Below are 17,626 nucleotides of genomic sequence, written 5' to 3'. Positions count from 1 at the left end.
CAAGGTGTGTTTAAGCAGAATATGAAGGGAACTACCTGAGTGCTAGTTTAGCCTTCCTTTTAATAATGAGTAATATATGTATACTAAACAATTAGGTAGAATTCCATGAAGAGTCGCTGTATCTCCAATTGGTCTGGAAGAAGAGCAACTGAATCTTGGATTTTACCAAAATCTCTTATAAATTCAACGATTTTCAGATCCGAGATCACAGAACTACTTCAGCGCTAGTTTCAACTTTTTTTTATAAAAGGCGATTTTATGCTCCACTTTCAAAATTAATTTTGGACTATGACATAACATAACATAACATAACATAACATAACATAACATAACATAACATAACCTATCACACCTAAAGTACCTAACCTAAGCAAAACTACGCAAAATTAACCTAAACTACGCCAATCGCCACCAAGCAGCAAACATAGCTGACCAACAAACATAACATTAACCCTGCATTACTCAGGTGGGGTGTGGTAAACCCCGGTGCGTATATTTCAACGAAAATCTAAGAGATGGAGCTAGTGTGTACTCTGTGCATCTGTATACTTTTCAATCACATCCAGAAGAGTTCACTTAAGAAATTGTTTAAGTGAACTAAGAATAGTATATTTAATTGCGTTTATCTGATTTCTGAAACTTGCGGAAAAATATATTAGTTATTTAAAATGGGGTTTGTGAAACCCCACCTGAGCAATGGTGAGAATATTTATAACATGAGTAACGCAGGGTTAATACTAGTGACAGACTACAGTCACTAATCGCAATCATTGTTGTGGTGTGTCCACGTCCCGATCGCGATCAGGAGCTTAATTCTGTTTTCAGAACAATCCCACTGAGGCACGATCCAGTGGACGAAAGTAAGATTTTAGTAATCTTTAGTTTCGAACGAGTTCTCTTCTAAATCGCTGGTTTCGAATCACCTTGATTTCTATTATTATGGAAGTCGTGATAGCTTCTGATGTGGAATTTTGTTATCCCTTCCTTTGGAAGAGAAAATAAATCGAAGTGAATGGCTAGAAATTACATTTGGTCAACTATTGGAAGTCACAGAGAAATTTAATGCAAATATGAGGAAAGTAAAAAGAAATATATTAAATGACAGACGAATTATTCATATATGGAGGACAACAGAAGACTGCTGAAAGATGTTTCAGTTCAATAAATCTTGGATTAGGCCTAACTGATTTATTTTAGAGATTTTAAGGTAATTTGATAGAAGACGGGCAAAATCCAACACGGCTGACGAAAACTACCAAAAACGTTCTGCCAACTATGAAGTCCAAATGTCACCAAGCATCGCAAAATCAAAGATGAAAAATCAAATATATATTCATATTTGAAAAGAAGAACAAGCCCTCCAAAAAAAAAATGAAAATATATTTAATTTTTTTCCTTTGATTCTTTTGGCGTTTCGTGGCATTCGAACTTCATAGTTGGTAGTACTTTTCTGGCAGTTTTTGTCCGCACTTTACCCCCAAAAGTCACTAAAACACAAAACAAAAAATAATTTGTCACCTTATCAAATAAAATTCAATTCTCATTGACGTCTTCATCGACAACCACTTCACTTCCAGTATAAATGGCACAGGCTTTAAGGCAATCTAAACTTAAACCATGTAAGCAACACAGAAGTAAACCAACACTTTGTCGTACAGTCAACTTTGCATAAGCCACGTCTTTACACTGACTGAAATTCTCTTCGAACACTTATTACACCATAACATGTACAGAAAATTCAGTAAATAATTCCTTTAAACCACAGAAAAACAGTTTTCTCCCAACATTCAACACAATCCTTATTCACCAGCGAAAGAACTAAACCAAAATCGTCACAAATTTAATAAATGATTTCAGAACACGGATTCCTTCCTTTCCCTCTTACTTCAAAATTCCAATCTTGTGCACAAAGAATAAATTATTGACACTGAAAAGTGACTTTTCGTAAGCATGATGATGCGCATTCGACAAATGCAGACAAATCTACAATGTAACATCACTCACGTCAAACAACCAAGAACTGACGTCATTATCCATTCAAAATTAATTAAAATTCTAGAATAAATTACAACTATAACCAATGAAATCGAAAGAAAATCACAAAAATCATAAAATGACAAACTTTCAATAGCTTTAGCCATCAGACACAACATAACACCACTCACTTCAAACAATCAAGAACAACTGATAACGTCATTATCCATTCAAAATAAATTAAAATTCTAGAACAAATGACAACTACAACCAATCAAATTAAAATAAAATCACGGCGACACCTAGTATAAAAAACCTAGAACTAACATGTAAAAGTCACTAAAAGATCACTAACATTTAACTCTGAAATAAAAAAGTTGGTAATACTTACTATATTCAACCAAGTGCCCGTCTTCTATCAAATTACCGATTTTAAATTTGTTTCCATAATGGCGATCTGGTGAGGCACTGAAAATGCCTTTTCGTAAGCATGATGATGCGCATTCGAAAAACACAGGCAATCTGTTCTCTTTAGCATTTTAGGACAAGGTAGAGTATCCACCTGTCACTGAAGGAAATTGCACACTTTTATCAGTGTGTCACTATAAATCAATTTTCAAAACTTTTATCACAACCACAACACATTAAAATTTTTACTGAAATATATAGGCTATGTCATTGCATTAACACATTGCTTAATTCAACAAAACGAACTAAATGTAATTACGAAGACTGGAAACAAAAGGCGTTAGCCATCATGCTCCACTTCTTCCACTAGATGGTTCTCGACACGTACACCAAGGCGGGCAACATTTGCAAACGAAATTATACTAAACTTGAATGTTACTACAAGGGTGTAGTATTATGTGACAGGTTGGGTTAGATTACGAGTGTATTATGACAGGTTCGCTTAGGTTAGACTAGATTAGGTGTGTATTATTATGAGAAGTTGGTTTAGATTTGATTAGGTGTCTATGCTAATTTATGTGAGATGTGTTGACGAGAATGAATACACTGGCACAATGAGGCAATATGGCCTGATTCGCGCAGGACGAATTTGGTATATACCGGTAAGTAAAGTACCTATTTGGGGGGTTGGGAGGGCATATAGCTGTCCCAGTGATGACATCCAATTTCCACTACTCTATAGGCTACTATATTTCCTACGCATTTTTAAGGTATTTCAATAATTTTCTTAGTGCCTGGGACATAAGCTCACTTAAATATCCCCTCAATTATCCCACTAACCTTGTCACTTACCTCGGGCCTCATCTAACCCATAACGAAACACACATCAGACGTCAGTTCCGTGTATGGTGAGGAGAGATATCGAAGACTGGCCAAAATCCCTTATAAATTCGATTTCTCTTCAAAATCACCAAAACTACCTCTACGCTAGTTTCACCACTGCAGTCTGTGGAAAATCGTAATGCATTCACTATAATATACACTACTGCTGTGGTGTAAGTTCACTATGAAACCACGACACGAGCAGGATAAGTAAGTGGCCGCGACATAATTTTGATTATGTAATAACTTTTAAACGTTACGCACTCTGCGGAAAATCGTAACACCGCATTTACTGTCACGGCACTGAAGATAATTTGGGACGCTAAAATACAGGATTACTCTATATAGCCTACCTGTTTTCAGCTGTCAACGTTATTCCATCTAAATTCTAACATTACAACTTACAACTTTATATAAGTGCATATTCAGTATGATCGGCATCATGTGTGCTCTATACTGCCGTGGCACAAGTTCACTTACGAGTTAGACACGTCTTAGCTCGTTGCCGCGACTCAATTTTGATTATGAAATAATTTTTTTTAACTTTAACATGTTTGCGAAATTTATTTCTAGCCATGTCTCTAGTTCAGTATAAGTAGTAATAATGCTTCTTTAATTGTATTTTCAACTGTAGATATTAATAATCTATGATATAGGCTACAATGCAACACATTATTTCAGGAACCCGTTATCAGTGACAGGTTTTTAATAATTGCGGGGTTTTGTGAAGCGCATACTTACTTATGGCTTTTATGGAACCCGGAGGTTCATTGTCGCCCTCACATAAGCCCACTATCGCACAGTGTGCAAAAACGCAAATCTAGCTGGACAAAATTAATAACTTCTCTGCATTTTAACGGATTGTTATGAAACTTTGTACAGACAGACCTTACAGGTAGCACATATTGTTTGTGTACAAACTCTCATTACGTTTGTGTAAGAGGAACTACTCCTTTGTAGGGGTAATTTTAGACAATATAACTTCTCTCCTATCTAACAGATTTTTATGAAATATTGTACGAAAGGTATAGGTAGCATATATTTTTTGTGTAGAAATATATTTACGATTCCGTAAGAGGAACTAGGCCTATCTCTTTATTGGGGTTAAATTTACACAAAATTAACTTTTCTCCTACATAACAGATTTTTATGAGACTTTGTACAGGAGTTACAGGTATCATATGGTTTGTGTACAAACTCTGATTACATCTGTATGCTACCTATAGACCTAATTGTTGTACTTACAAAGTTTCATAAAATATTGTATCAGTATAGGAGAGAAGTTATTAATTTTTTTTCTAAATGTACCACTCCTAAATGGGCAGTTTCTCTCTTAGCAACATAATCAAACTTTGTAGATAAAAATATATCCTACCTGTAACTTCGGTACAATGTTTTATAAAAATTTGTTACGTAATAATTGAGAAGTTATTTTTCCTAAATGTACACGCTATAAAGGTGTCGTTTATTGTGCAAACGTAATTCGAGTCTGTACACTAACAGCATGTGCCGCCTGTAAGGCCTGTACAAAGTTTAACGACAATCCGTTAGAATGCAGAGAAGTTATTAATTTTATCCTGCTACTAGATTTGCGTTCTGGTTTGTTAAGGTTAGATAAAAATGTGTCCAATATATTTTTAACCTGATATTCGATGTCATTTGAATAATTTTGCAGGCCTAAAACACTCACACAGTGATTAGAAACTTCCTTATTCCATGATTCTTTTCTGCTGGTGAGGCAAACATGGGACAGTTTCCGCCTGGTTACCGTATGTCCCACCACTGAAAAAAAAAAAATATATATATATGCGCAAGAATGCGCAAACTTTAAAACCAGGATTCAGCACACTAAATGATGCTGTATTAAATGGTAAAAAAATTGTTGTAACCAGACGTGACCGGCTATACAAAAACTTACATCATATTTGGAGAACTTTAAAAAATATATTTCTTACATTGTAATATTTAAACCATACTGTTCGAAGAAAAATACTTTACAAACTTGAAATTGAAGATATATTAGTAAGAACGTACCTATCTGAATAGATTCCATATCTCTCAACATGATAAATCACTAACAATTGGCTCTTTTTCACCCACATAGTAAGCCTCTCTGACTACCATGGAACCGCAGCAGAAATGTTAGAAATAACTCTGTTTTTACCCTTCTAAACATTACTTGTCGCTGATGAAATAAAAGCTATTCCTCATAACATTCTCCAAATGTTAAGCAAGATGAATTCATATTCACCAATGCCTAACTAAACAAGTCCAAATTTGATTTTTGTCCACCTAAATTGAGAAAATTGCACACTGTACATCAGTCCCTATCCTGAGGAAGATTAATCCAGTCCCTATCATCATATTCCATCTCCCTCAAAACCATTTTAATATTATCCTCCCATTTCTGTCTCGGCCTCACCAAATATCTTTTTACCTCCAGCCTCCCAACTAACACTCCATATGCATTTATGGATTCGCCTATACATGCTACATGCTTTGCCCATCTGAAACGTTTGGATTTAATGTTTCTAATTAAGTCAGATGAAGAATACAAAAAGTACAGTTTTGCATTGTGTAACTTTCTCCATTCCCCTGTAACTTCATCCCTCTTAGCCCAAATATTCTCAAACACCCTTAACTTCTGTTTCTCTCTAAAAGTGAGAGTCAGGTTTCACAACCATATAGAACAACCAATAATATACAGTAACTGTTTCATAAATTGCAACTTTCACTGATTAAATTTCTGAATTCTTTACCGTGTTAATATTTAGGATTTACCTAGCTTCACTAGCTTCGAAGTATTGTGCTTCATTGTCCAAAGTCTAGTGGAGATCTCGCGCTATCTTCTGGTTTCCTGTTGTGGTGGGGTGTGTTCATGATTTTGTCCAAAAGGGTGTGTGTGTGTTTTGAAATTGAGTAGAGTGTTCAGGATGTGATCCTGTTGTGTTTTAGTATGCTTGTAAATTTCATATTGTTTTAGGGTGTCAATTTTCTGCTTTTGGCTGGATGTGTAGACAACAACATGAAAATATTACATACAGCCAAAAAATTGTTCAAGTCTGCGTCACAGGGAGCTTTACCTGAAAGCCAGATTTACATAATTCATACGGTACTGTACGTATGTTAACAGAAAACCACAAGTTCAAGTCACACAGAGTTTGTGTGCACTCGATGTGGGTTTCTGGCATCTTGTCATCCCACTCAAGTTACGTGGACATAAAAGGAAAAATTGAGACTGTGTCGGGTGAAGTTCCTGGGTAAGTCAGTTTGTAAGAGCTTTGGCATGTTCAACCAAAGATCCCGGGATCGATACCCGGCCCCAGAACAGTTTTTTCCCTTGAAATTGTTCAAGTCTCCTTCACAGGGAGCATTACCTGAAAGCCAGATTTGTTTAATTCTATAAGCTGTTTCTTCAAGCATTTCAGTACAGGAATAATTGCTACGAATTTATACAAGTTACTCTATTTGAAATTTGATTTTTATAAAAAAAAAAAAAGCATCAACATCTTTATCACTTCAATAGAGACTTACAATAATTATAGTAATAATGCATTATTAAGAAATTTCACCATTAAATCCAAAGTTTTATCAAGCACAATTGTGCAGAGGTAAATATCATTTATCATAAGTATAGTAAGTGCATGTCATACACAGTGGCAAGTGTGCATTTCGAGGTTCCCTTTTGCTGAGAACTGCTTCTCAGAGCTATCATCCCTAACATGTAGGTGTTTCACGTCTATTCAAGAAGCTGTCAAAGATTTAAATATTGCAGTACGCTTATCTTGCCCAATGACACTTGGAAGTATTACTGTACCTATATCTCACACACAAGATTAGTCTGTGGAGGAATACAATTATTTTTGTCGACATTAGGAATAAAAATATGGTGAGCAGACAATAATAAGTATTGGTTAGAGTTCACTCTGTCTGTGGTAATATTCATTAAATCCTTTACTTCATCATTTAATCTATTTGATCTATGACCCAAAAAAAATCTTGGACAAGAACACAAGACAAGTAGGATAGCCAGGCATAGAAGCTAGGGACCAGAACACAAAAACATCATTATATAACCTTAAAATACATTAACACCAACAACCAAGAAGTTTCAAGCATGGAGCCTCTTAAATATACTACCAATTGTTTTTATTCATTTTCGTCACAGTACAGCATATTAAGCCAGCTGTCTAAAGCCAGAGACATTGTAAATGACCTTTAGGCAGTTTATATTTACTTATAAACAGAGGCGCCAGAACAAAGAAAACATTGCGGGTGGGGCCTCAATAACTGAAAACTGAAATTACAAAATTATAACAAAACACATTACACTTAATGTACAGCATATAAGAATTCAAAATATTAGGCCCTTTCAAAAAAGATATAATTAAGCATTACTTTCTGTCCAAAGATTGAAATTAGAATTGTTATTAATTTAGGATATTAAAAGGTTTGACAGTTAACATTTAACACTATTATGTTACATAAGGCTTAAACGGATAAGTACCTTAAGCTCGTCCTCATTACGTTTTTGCATTATTCTGAAGGAGGATAGACTAGACATATCACTCCTTCACTGCAAACCTTTGCCTGCGAATTTCCTTGTGCATTATGAATTCGTCAGCCACATCATAAAGATTCAGTCCACTAGCAAACTGTTGACGAAAATTTAAAATTGCAATGGCATTATTTTTTCCATTGTAGATCGCAGATATGACTTCAGATGCCTTAGAGGGGAAAATGATATCTCCAACTTACATGCATGTATGTGTATGTATTTATTTACATTGCAAATGGGTGTATACCCAGTGGCAGTGGTAACTAATTACACTCAATAATGACAATTAATAATAAACACAATTAATAAAAAATAAAATTAATGATAAATTAATAATACTGGTAATACTATTAATAATAATAATAATAATAATAATAATAATAATAATAATAATAATAACCATCCTAAATTAAATGAAGCACAATCACTTAAAATAACATTTAAAGTAAATCTAATTTTTATCTTAACCCTAAGTTCGAACTAAAACCCACGAGTATGATCTGTGGAGTAACGGTCAGCGCGTCTGGCCGCGAAACTAGGTGGCCAGGGTTCGAATCCCGGTCGGGGCAAGTTACCTGGTTGAGGTTTTATCCGGGGTTTTCCCTCAACCCAAAACGATCAAATGCTGGGTAACTTTCGGTGCTGGATCCCGGTCTCATTTCACTAGCATTATCACCTTCATTTCATTCAGACGCTAAATAACCTGAGATGTTGATACAGCGTCGTAAAATAACCCAATAAAAAAAATAAAAAATAAATAAAAAAATAACACATCTGCACAAGTACCTTTCAGCACTACACTCATTTCGCCGACAACTCACTCACTGCACTGGAACTACGACACATTTCACTGATTCTATCCTGATTTCACTAACACATCAAAAACATTTCACTGTTCAAATACTTTGCACTGGCGACTATAAACTATAAAGCTTCACTGACAGAAACACACTTCACTGACACAACACACTTCTTCACTGATACAACACTTCAATAACAAAATATGAATTATACACTCTAAATAGTGTATATAATATACTACCGTCTATTAGTAGAGTCCTTAAGCCTATTTTTAAATACATTTTTGGTTATTGGTAAAGCCTTTAGTAAGTCTGCAGGTAAAGAATTCCAGACCCTGATAGTATGATTGAGAAAAGAAAACTTTTCCCGTGTCCGTCCTCTGTCTTTCCTTCAATTTATATGAGTTGTCGGTCCTTGAAGAGTAATTTGGCGGCTGAAACCTGTTTTTTATTTCTCTCTAGGCAGGCTCACCTCTGTATGTTTTGAACATTGCGCATAATCGAATTTCCGTTATCCTGTCCTTGAGTACGTCCCATTTTAATGGTGAATTATTACAACATTGAGAGCCCGTTTTTGTATCTTTTCCAGTGTCTTAATATGTTCTAATCTGTAAGGATCCTAACATGCAGCACCATATTCCATTACTGGACGTACTAGTGATTTATATGCAATGTCTTTGGATTTATCAGAGCCTTTTCTTAGTACTCTCATCACGAAGTGTAACGCGTTCCATGCTTTTCCCACTGTGTCAGTAATGTGTTCCCCTCAGCCGAGATTGCTGCTAAATGTGGTGGTTTGTATTATCAAAGACAATCGAATAAACTTGACAAATCTGATAACATAGTTAGAAGGTGTTCCCCCCCCACCCTTAAAAGATCAAGAACAAGGCAAAACTTTTAAAAGTTAATGAGTTGACTTTGCTCTATGTATATCTAGTAGCATATTACAATGCAATTTCAATCATTGTGTATCTAGGCCTATGTCATTCTTACAGAAATTAACTACCTATAACAAAGATGTCACTTGTTTCACAAATAATAACTTGTTCACAGTGTCTCAGGAAACTTCTTACTTTAGTATCAAATCTTGATTGTAAACAATACATTGTAGTGTCAATAGCTTCAAATAGTGTTAGCGATACAGCTGTTTAAGACTTTCATAATTGTGCATTTCACCACCTTCGTGTATTCGCTTTGGGATTTTTTTCTTCGACTAGGAACAGCAGATTCTGGAATTTCAAGTTCGTTAGCCTTTTTTCCTCCAGCTTTCCCAGAATGCATCAATAGCAGACTAGGAACTAAACTCTTGCAAAGTGAGTTTTAATGTTGAAATCATATCCACAGCTTCTTGAAAGCATGAAGTTTTCTTCTGAAAAGCTGTATTTACAGAATCAATATGACAAAACAGTCTGGTTAGCAATTCTAAGTAAAAAAAGAAATAAAGAAATAAACAACCTACATGTTGTTTTAAGGTTTCACTACTTAATGACCCAAGTATTCGGTGGCTCTATGAGAAGAGAATAAATAATTTGCTAAATATAGAAATAGGAAGTAATATCGAGGAAGAATGGAGTAATTTGAAGTATATTATAACTACAGCGACAAAGGAAAGTCTAGGAACTAAAAAGAAATGGAACAGAAAACGTGGTTTAAGGAAATGGGACGATAATGTAGCCAAAATTATTACTGATAAGAGGGAAGCATTGAAAAAATTTCTATTAACTGGTACACTTGTTGTTGAAATGGAATATGAGAAGAAAAGAGTATTTGGAAAGAGGGAAGTTAGGAAAAATCATAGAAAATGTTGGAATGACTTTGTTGTTCAGTTGGAAACAGATATTACTAGACCAAACCCAAAAACATTTAAAATTTTGAAACAATTGAATGGAGAGGTACAAGAAAGGGTTACAATTAATACAATCCATTTGGAGGAATGGGCTCATTATTTTCAAGATTTATGGCAGCAAAAGAATGCAATTTTATGCTCTCCAAATTCTTATAATGATGACATGGAAAATTTTACTTTGAATGAACTATAAATAGTGCTTTCACAATGTAAAAATAATAAGGCACCTGGGGAAGATGGTATCAATTTGGAATTATTCAAGTATGCAGGAGATGCTTTTAATAATATACTTTTACTTTTCTTGAACAGAATATTTAATGATGAGAATTCTCCACCAGAAAGTTGGCAAAGAGCAATAGTAATTCCGGTACACAAAAAAGGTGTTATAAGCAACTGTGATAATTTTAGAGGAATAAGCCTTCTCAATTCTGGCTACAGAATTTATACCAAATTACTGAAAATTAAATTGAACGAATTTTATGACACTACAGTAGATGAAGCACAAAATGGATTCCGAAAAGGTAGATCATGTGCAGATGGATATTTTACACTGAAGCTTTTGATCGAAAAATATAGATAATTTAATATTGAAACCCATCTGGCATTTATTGATATGAAGAAGGCCTTCGACAGAGTAGACAGAAACAAATTATTGAATATTTTAGCACATGATGGTATTCCAAATCAATTAATAACAACTATTTACAATATTTATAATAATAATCATATAGAGGTTAGGACTGAAAACAAATATTCAGAATAGAAACGAATAAATCAAGGAATGAGACAGGATTGTAGTTTATCTCCTCTATTATTTATAATATACATGAATCACATTATTAAGGAATGGAGATTGAAACCACATGGAAGTATACCGATAAGTCATTTGTCCCAAATAGATACTTTATTATTTGCTGATGACATTGTGTTTATGGCAACTTCAGAAGATAATTTACAAAGTGATGGCTTTTTTTAGGAAAGGAACCAGTCCGTAGCAAAATATGCATCAATAATAAGATTATCGAACAAGTCAAAAATTTTAGTTATCTCGGTTACCAAATTTCATATGAAGAAGAAAAGGATTTGAATGAGAAAATTATTAAATTCAACAGAGCAATGGGGATAATTAATCAGATATTCAAACCAACCTTAGTACAAAAACACACGCGCACCAGAATTTATAAAACATTGGCCAGACCTAGAGGTTTTGGTAGTGAAGCTTGGACGATTCGTAATATTGATTCACAAAAATTAACAGCGGCAGAAATGAGATTTATGCATTGTACAGCGGGATACACGAGAATGGATCATATTAAAAATTTTGACATTATGAAAGAACTGCAGATTGAACTGATTACGAAATACCTACAGAAATACAGAAAAAACTGGAGATCACATGTCATTAGAATGCCTCGTTCTAGAATTCCACGCCAAAGTTTAAATTACCATCCTGTGGGCAGACCGTTCAAGCATTGGCAAGAGACCGTAATGGGCTACTAGGCCCAATACATGCAAGGAAGATAATGATGATGAAGAATGTTCATTTGTATGTAGAAACCATGTGTTTTACTCCCTGCATCAGATTTGTCAGTTATAGATTGTTCCAACATAAACTGACTGGGCTCATGGTAGCCTAATTGCAGAAACATGAATGAAGAGAAGCATAACAAACTGTCCATCTTGTTGGTCAAAATGACCGCAAATTAATTGATGTATCATTGCCACATTGCAATAGATGATAGAAAGTCGAGCTTTTAGGCAAATACTTTGCATAAATAATTATGTCTTTGACCAGATTCTGGACATTTCGGCAATCTATTACATTTTTCAAAGTATCTTGAACAACTAAGCTAAGATATCTCCAATATTTTTGCTTGCAGCCTCCACGTTCACCAGCCATATTGGATGCACCGTCATAACACTTGACCTCTGTATTTAACTAATTTCAAATCGAAACATAGGAGAACATCTTTAATTAACCTGTCGTTGGTCGACGTATGAGCTCTACACTCACTTTTAGATTCAAGTTATTATAACTCTGCAACAATCGGAGATAGATGTTTGAAGTTTGGTGTACCTTTCCATTAGAGTTTCAGGAGTCGGTTGGTAAAACTTGAAGCGATAAGGTGGCTTTCAGTTCCCGCCAGATTGCCGGAACGTATGCATTGTCGAGGGATGGCTGTTGGAATCGGGTGACGATGATGATGACAAGAAGAATGATCACCAGACTAATGATTCTGCTCAGTCTGATATAGAAACTTATGACAATGTTCGTGACAATGCGAGTTACATTTCTGTAGATGACTCAGGTTCTGAAATTGCTGACAATCGTGGACCGCATTATGTAGGTTGTGCTAATGTAACTAAATGGAACATTCATCCACCGCCACCTAACAGATGAACAAGAAAGATGAACATATTAATACGTCCACTGGGTGTGAAAGGAGTCACTTAAAATGCCGATACAATTCTTGAATGTTGAAGACATTGTACAACATACAAATATTCGCTTCCAAAAAGTAAGTCTTAATTACATTCGTGAAAGCGATGTTTTGGACACTAATGTCCTTGAAATTAAAGTTCTATTAGGTCTACTGTATTTGTCACGTGTGATGAATTCATCTCATCAAAATAATGAAGATCTCTGATCACCTGATGGACCTGCTCCAGAATATTTTCGACTTGTTATGAAATACAAGCAGTTTTATATGTTACTCCGAGCACATAAGTTTGACAATATAGAACCAGAAGTACAAGAAAAGCCCTAGATAAACTTGCTCCCATTAGAATGCTGTTTGAAGACTTCGTAAAATGACAATATGATAAATACAATATACTCATACATTATAAATAAGTAGGCCTATGTATATAAAAAATAAATAATGGAAAACATTTTTTCTTATGTTGTAGCATATTAATTCATTCTATCATTTGTAAATTGTTGTCACTTCATTAGCTTGTAATGTAAATTCATATATTATGCAAAATTGTTTGTTAAAATTAAAATAAACACAACATACTCATACATTATAAATAAATATGTAAATAAACAAGAAATACTGAAAAAATTACACGTCAAACAACAAAAGAAAAACCCTTAGTGAGCGCGACGCTTACACGATGACCAACGATGGGTTATTTTAAACAGTGCTTCTGTTTGTGTGTCTCGGATTGAGTAGAAGCTAGAAACAGGTCATCAATTTCACGGTCACTGGTTACGAATCTAAAACAAAATGAGAGCTGCTCTTGTAGAGAAATATCAATGTCTCATCATTAAATAGTGCGAAATAGTCTGCTAATTTGATAGCTGAAATGAATTGTTCTAAAACACTATTTAATCATAAGAGACAAATTTCATTGCATATATTATCATGTGATATCCATTTTCTTCCTCTTTCAAGCCGTAATTTCAGAATACGACAGTCTCTTACTTCTCAAAAGGAGCAAGGTATTAAAATTACTTTTATCGTTTTCATCTTAAAGACAATATATTTTGCCTATTTTCATTCCATTATGTCCTACTGAATAATATTCCGTAAATTCTGCAGATAGTAAAAGTAGCCTATATTCTTATTACAAAAACGAGCTATTAGAATAATAGTTGGAGCAAAGTCTAGAGAATAGTGTAGATTTTTTTTTTTAAATTAGAGGTTCTGACCTTAACAAATCAATACATACATTATTTAATAAATTTTCTCTTATGTAATAAATAACATTTTGCAACTAATTCAGCCATACATAGTATAATTACCCGCAGAAAGAATGATTTTCATACGCCATCATCAAATTTATGATGCTATCAAAGGGTAGTATGTTACATGGCGATAAAAATGTTCAATAGCCATCCCCAAAACCCTGCATTATGTAAAAAAAAAAAAGAAAAAAAAAAAAAAAAAAAAAAAAAAAAAAAAAAAAAAAAAACTTAATATCTCACACTTTCTATTCTGTAGATGAATTCTTGACCTTTCACGGTACTGTGTATATATTTTAATACTATTAAACGATAACACATATGTTATTGTTATTAAGATATTAATTCTGTACCGGTACACATTTCATATTTGCGTTTTATATGTTAAATGTAGGAATTGGACATCTTCTTTATTCTAGCCTATGCTATAAAGCTAATTTAAGAATATTATGGAACGAATAAATATGTCTGTCTATCTATGACCCCTTATAAGAAGACCTTGCACAGCCAAGTACCGTAAGGAAAGTAAAATTTCGATAAGGACAATTCCACTTTTGTAATCTTCATCTTACGATGTTGGATGACGTATATACGTCCGTTGATGTGACATATTAATGAATTTAAATACTTTTATAGTCACAATCATGCCATGGTATGAAAGAAAAATTTCACAACCTCGAGCGGGATTCGAACCTGCGACTTCCTGTACATGTCATCCAACATCGTAAGATGAAGATTACATTTGTAATGTTTCTTCCCATCCATAAGCAGTGCTGACTAGATCAGACGCTATGGACAGTACTCTATAACAGAGTCACCAGTATGAAAGGATGATTCCAAGCCTTTAGCGCGAGACGAACTTGATAGCTCAGTTGGTAGAGCACCTGACTGGAGTACAGGAAGTCGCAGGTTCGAATCCCGCTCGAGGTTGTGAAATTTTTCTTTCATACCATCGCATGAATGTGACTATAAAAGTATTTAAATTCATTAATTCCACTTTCTTCCATTTGCATCCTCTTAGCATACGAGAGCTAACATGAAACATTAAACTTAGTATTCATAGCACTGAGTTCTGAGAATGAATGGCAATGACAATTTGAGCTTTCGTCTTTTCTAAATTTTTCGAGAGCTCTTTTTCAATTAATACAGAACGCAATTAGAATAAAAATTAATTCATTTTGATAAATACTGTATCAGTTTTCTTTCGTATGTTTCTATAAAAATGTTACAGAAAGCTGCATCTACATTCAGGGATTTATCACATAACAAACAAGAAAATTCGTCATACCAGTGATTGTGAAAAGTTCTTTTAATTTGATTCATATCTGTGGTTGGTACAGGCGTTCAAATTAGACTTCCTGTTAGATGAAGAGGGCACTTACACAGACGTTGAGACACCAAGAATGGAATCAGAATTTTCATCTTCACGACTTCCATTCTCAGTATTATTCCACTAACTGTATCACTAAACACCTTTTATATTCTTATTACAAAACGATCCATGATCAGATTAACTGAGTAGAAAAAGAAACACAATTACCACAGTAACACTGACAATACTGGCTTCTTCCCTTCTTTAAACGATGCTCAATCAACGTTTTCTACAGCTCTCCTGCTTCTTATTACAGTCATTTGAAATTTGAATTAACTTATTATTGTACTACTGCATTGATATTTAACCCTTAACTACTATCGTCGGGTCAATAATGGCCCAGTTAGTTTAATTTCTTAGATATCTGTGCGAGTTTTAATAATTCATTGTTGTGGCTTTCTGTATTCTTCCACGGCGGTGTTCTGCATCAGTTAAAGCTTGATAGTCGTCAGAAAACATTGTATCTTGCTCAGGAGGAGGAAGTCGGGTCAGCAGTGACCCGACAATAGTAGTTAATGCAACTTTCTTTGCGATAAGTGTTTTTATATTGTATTTTATTTTCTGAATAATTGCACCATGAATGAGAAGAAAATTACTGCTTGTTAGACTAAGTCTCTGACAATGATTTAAGTGATCCAGAAACTATAGTAAGTGATCATGATACACAGAGTGAGGAAGAAATTCCAGATGAAGATCTCAGGGAAATATTACAATCCTCAACAGATAATTCAAGTGAACTAGATCATCAACCAGAGGTATTTGGTGTGCCGGATGGTAAAAATCATACACATTAACAGTGGCGTCTCATGAAACAGGATTAGTGGCAGCTCGTGAAGCAGGATTAGTGGCGGCTCGTGAAGAGAGTTCATCTGCATTTCTACAACAGGCACCAGCTATAACTATAGGACCAACTAAAGAACCAGAGGCATCTATATTGGCAGAACGTGAACTAGAGGTATGTGCAGTGGGAGGTCGTGAACCAGAGATATTTCAAACATATACAGGAAATAGAGAAAGTGTTTGTGGAAAAAATAGATACAAATAGTTTACTGCACCTTTCCACAGTTCGAGGACCAGACAACATAATATACTTAGGATAAAATTGCCTCAACTCAGAGGTACAGCAAGAACAATTCATTCTAATGTACCCATTTGATTTTTGGAAGTTACTTTTTGATGATAAAATTCTGAATTTGATTCTTACTAATACAAATGTAAAAATAAAACAACTTGCTGCAAACTATGGTAAAACAGCTTCATTCACTAATCACATCGATACTGTGGATCTGAATGCTTTTCTGGGGCTACTGTACTTGAATGGAGTTTTCAAGTCTGGCAATGAGGACGCAAAGGGTTTGTGGAGTGCTGACGGTACCGGCAGAGATATTTTCAGAGCCACAATGAGTTTAGTTCGGTTTCTGTTTCTATTGATTGCAATATGGTTTCATGATCCTGCAGAGAGAGAACTAGGGAAAGAAAATGGAGATAGAACAGCTGCTATTTCAGAAATATTTGAATGATTTATTGCCAACTGTAAAGCCAACTATACACCATCTGAATTTATAACTGGTGTTGAAATGTGGGTTGGATTTCGTGGACGGTGTCTGTTCTGTATGTACATAAAGAGCAGGCCACAGAAATATGGTTTGAAGATTATGTGTTTGTGTGATTTTAAAAGGCTCTATCTGGTAAATGCTTTCATATACAGTGGCAAATGGAATTTTTCAAATCCAAGAAAGTTGAGTATTCCAACACAAAATGTACTCTCGTTAGTCATGCCATATGCAGACTCAAACAGAAACATAACTGGTGACAACTGGTTTAGTTCTGTTGAGCTAGTCGACGAACTATTGAAAGTTGGACTGACGTACATAGGAACCTTAAGGAAGAACAAACGGGAGATACCCGAGAACATTATCCCAACGAAAAAGGATGCAGTAGGAACTAAGAAGTTTTTTTTTTACCAAGGATAAATTATTAGTAAGCTATGTACCAAAAAAGGAAAATTTGTTTGTCTTATTTCTTCAAAGCATCACGACAGCAGCATTGACGAAAATGGAAAGCCAGAAATTATTGAAGATTACAACAGAACTAA

General features: G+C 34.6%; 1 protein-coding gene across 9 annotated transcripts in view; it reads right to left on the bottom strand.

The window, feature by feature from the left end:
• LOC138691420 (zinc finger protein ZFP2-like) overlaps window positions 1-3,729 on the bottom strand; it is a 77,667-nt gene extending 73,938 nt beyond the window's left edge. For 3 of the 9 annotated variants that reach the window (XM_069813341.1, XM_069813338.1, XM_069813339.1), the window contains exon 1: window positions 3,235-3,605. The gene's annotated coding sequence lies outside the window, so the exon portion shown is untranslated. The other 6 variants (XM_069813333.1, XM_069813336.1, XM_069813332.1 and 3 more) reach the window with 6 other exon arrangements.
• Between the last annotated feature and the right edge of the window lie 13,897 nt (window positions 3,730-17,626).

The sequence above is a fragment of the Periplaneta americana genome, chromosome 16, assembly GCF_040183065.1.
Source record: "Periplaneta americana isolate PAMFEO1 chromosome 16, P.americana_PAMFEO1_priV1, whole genome shotgun sequence".
Taxonomy (NCBI): Eukaryota; Metazoa; Arthropoda; class Insecta; order Blattodea; family Blattidae; genus Periplaneta; species Periplaneta americana.
The sequence above is the reverse complement of the archived record's forward strand: the minus strand, read 5'-3'. Positions and strand labels throughout refer to the sequence as shown.